Source organism: Ailuropoda melanoleuca, unplaced genomic scaffold, assembly GCF_002007445.2.
Source record: "Ailuropoda melanoleuca isolate Jingjing unplaced genomic scaffold, ASM200744v2 unplaced-scaffold2143, whole genome shotgun sequence".
Taxonomy (NCBI): Eukaryota; Metazoa; Chordata; class Mammalia; order Carnivora; family Ursidae; genus Ailuropoda; species Ailuropoda melanoleuca.
In genome coordinates, this window is record NW_023190982.1 from 1 (window position 1) to 3,597 (window position 3,597).

At 38.2% G+C, this 3,597-nt stretch overlaps 1 long non-coding RNA gene and 1 other non-coding gene across 2 annotated transcripts; both read right to left on the reverse strand.

Moving 5' to 3' along the window:
• Nucleotides 1–1,279: 1,279 nt before the first annotated feature.
• LOC105235138 lies at nucleotides 1,280–3,352 on the reverse strand. The gene is made up of 2 exons (XR_004622780.1): nucleotides 3,282–3,352; nucleotides 1,280–3,070 (listed from the first exon to the last, which is right to left on the reverse strand). It is a non-coding gene; the product is annotated as an uncharacterized LOC105235138 (long non-coding RNA).
• LOC117797999 lies at nucleotides 3,163–3,233 on the reverse strand. Its single transcript, XR_004622781.1, has one exon. It is a non-coding gene; the product is annotated as a small nucleolar RNA SNORD50 (small nucleolar RNA).
• Nucleotides 3,353–3,597: the final 245 nt, after the last annotated feature.

A 3,597-nucleotide genomic window follows, 5' to 3' on the forward strand; every position in this document is an offset into this window, starting at 1 on the left:
AACAGCCAAAACCTCCCTTGTGTGAATGAAAAACACCATCCGGATCTACTAGAGGTTTTTCATTTTAATGGCAGCTGACGTCAGTTTTAACATGTAAGGTTTCACGCTTAATTCCACTAAATTTTACCTTTTTAGTCCTGACTTATTCAAATGTGGACTCTGCAGAATCAAATGGGCTAAATTATGTGACTGCTATACGACTTCCCACTGAAAAAAATGTCAAGTTTTAGGTAATTCAAATGACCCAGTTACCCAAAAACACTTCAGTCCTTCCACCTTATTTGTCCCATATCTAACCACCCAACTGATACCCAAATTACCAATTCATCACTCTAAGGTTCTGGAGCAGTCTTTGCTTAAAGTATTTATGCCTCAAAAATTATATTTCTCACATCCAAGTTGGTTTTGATTCAAATCTACTTGTTCAGTTTCCTCAGATAATATTTTGCTCTCCCACAGTACTTTATAACTTGCCTTTGATTTTTGTCATTTTGTACTATTATTTTTTTTTTAAGATTTTATTTATTTGACAGAGGGAGACAGCCAGTGAGAGAGGAAACACAAGCAGGGGAAGTGGGAAAGGAAGAAGCAGACTCCCAGCAGAGCGGGGAGCCCGATGTGGGGTTCGATCCCAGGACCCTGGAATCATGCCCTAAGCCAAAGGCAGAGGCTTAACAACTGAGCCACCCAGGCGCCCCCATTNGACTGATACCCAAGTTACCAATTCATCACTCTAAGGTTCTGGAGCAGTCTTTGCTTAAAGTATTTATGCCTCAAAAATTATATTTCTCACATCCAAGTTGGTTTTGATTCAAATCTACTTGTTCAGTTTCCTCAGATAATATTTTGCTCTCCCACAGTACTTTATAACTTGCCTTTGATTTTTGTCATTTTGTACTATTATTTTTTTTTTAAGATTTTATTTATTTGACAGAGGGAGACAGCCAGTGAGAGAGGAAACACAAGCAGGGGAAGTGGGAAAGGAAGAAGCAGACTCCCAGCAGAGCGGGGAGCCCGATGTGGGGTTCGATCCCAGGACCCTGGAATCATGCCCTAAGCCAAAGGCAGAGGCTTAACAACTGAGCCACCCAGGCGCCCCCATTTTGTACCACTGTTAACAGAGGACATAAGAACTGTTTTACCTCTGACCTCCTCAGTAGAGTGCAATACATAAACACATTAACTTGATTTGGATTATATCAAATAAAGAAATGTGACATTACCAGATCAACTGCGAGAGAAGGGAGCAAAAACAGAACTGAAGGAAAAGAGGTCAGAGTGCTCCAAAGCAAATTTTATTTCATAACTTGTTTTGAACTTATGTTTACCAGCTTTGACAAAAGGGTAGACACTTTTCCCTGAAAATTTTGTGCAGACCTCACTTTTATCATTGTCCACCTAACATTTACTGTGCAAACAAGTGCCAAGTAGGTACCCGAGGTAACTAGGCACTTAAGACCTTGGGATCGAAAACGATCTTACAGAAACACTGGTTACTACATACAGATGCACGCATGTTTGTTTTTTGAACAATAAATGCAACTAAGAACGTCACTAATCCAAAGCCACTTTAACTTGGGAGTTTATAGTGTTGAGGAATCACAATTTCCGTAACTAACATCTTGCTAAGTCGCTGCACGTCATACACAAACCACCGGTCTTCATGTTTCTCTGAGTGACTGTCTACAGCAATACCTTCACTTCTTCTGGTAACATCAAGATACCATTATGCCAAGTGGCTTTTCCCATTGCTGGATTTCAACAAGCCTTAATGCCTCATTAAAAGGACCACACCCTGGTCTTAGTTTAGATACCTCACACTTCCTACCAAAAGACTGGTTTAGATTTCCTGCAGAAAACTTGCAGTTCATTTTCCTACATTTTTAGGTGATGTGTATGGTCACTGCAATTCCTTGCACCTATAATTTAATAGTATGCAGGGACGCAGAATACTTAATCTCTATGTGGTGGCATTAACATCTCATATTTTAAGTTTGGCTGCAATAAACTTTTTCCAATGTGCTTTTTGTACACATTTTAACATTTGAGCAAATTCACGCGGTCTCCCGCCCAATAACCCAACATGCCTGTCAGTCTCATGAATCTCTTCTGAGCTGCACGGGTCCAAAATTGAATTTTCACTAAAGCAGGAAAACATTTTAGGGAAAAGGACAGTTCATTATGATAAGCTGACAAAAATACTATTATTTTGACTGACACGCAAGTATGGGCTTAGAACAACTTATTCATGCAGCTATTTAGGGAAAATGATCATGCACGGGGCCCAAACATCTTGGTTAGATCAGATGCTATTACAGTCTACACTAAATCCATTCTGTGCAATGTTAGCCTAGTTTAAACTCCCTGATCTTTCCCCATGACCCATAATTATGCTGTGCTCTCTTCATTTTCAGTATTCTACATTTTCCATGCTGAGCATCCTTTCAAATTACAATTACATTAGGACCAAATATTGCATGATTCAGTAATCACTGATCATTTTGGCACTTCATACTTTTCTCACCCTAATAATAGGCACAGCCTCTCCATCTTGCTCACCATTAACCCAGGAATACTTAGTACTCTACAAAAAGCCAACATGATTTGTACTTATTCTGTGATACTGACACACCGTGTCATCTCTCCAAAAACATCCTAAGGATTTTCCCACAATACTCTGTAAAGTTTCGCTCAGCTATAATTACAATCACGCATTTTAAATATAAACAGGTGACCAAAGGTAAAGCGTTTAGAATGATCTGATTACAAGTCTGGTTAACTGAAAACAAAGACTTCTCCATAAAAAATAGATTGTTTTCTATGCATTTCTGTATTTAAAATAGAACTAGATCTACAAAGTAATCTGATTAACAGGTTGTTACTAGGGCAGTGCGACAAAGTAAAAGGAAATGGTTCAGTTCTAATGGAGACATTAAATCTCATGCTGCTTCATAACCTGTTTACAAAAATAAAAATCAATATATTGTCTTCATTTGTAGGTTTCCTCCCCATGTCAGTAAAATGATGAGCTCTTCCTTTTTTCATACAAGTAAATCTCATGGAATTAGCCCTAGAAAAGGAAAAACATTTGAGATTTACAAGACTATTAACATTAGAAGAGCAAAAGAATTTTTTAAAATATCTTTGTCCTTATAATGGTCTATCTCAGAAGCCAGATCCGTATTAAATTTTCTCAACAGATATTCAGGTTCGGGATAAGGTCATCACAGATTAAGACCAAGGACAAAATACTGACCGTTAAATAAAAAATCTCCACTCACAGAAATGGGTAATACCTCAGGAAGGTTACTGCAAACTGGCCTCTTTCCATGGGCAGACAGCGACCCCTCACTGTNAGATCTACAAAGTAATCTGATTAACAGGTGGTTACTAGGGCAGTGCGACAAAGTAAAAGGAAATGGTTCAGTTCTAATGGAGACATTAAATCTCATGCTGCTTCATAACCTGTTTACAAAAATAAAAATCAATATATTGTCTTCATTTGTAGGTTTCCTCCCCATGTCCGTAAAATGAAGAGCTCTTCCTTTTTTCATACAAGTAAATCTCGTGGAATTAGCCCTAGAAAAGGAAAAACAT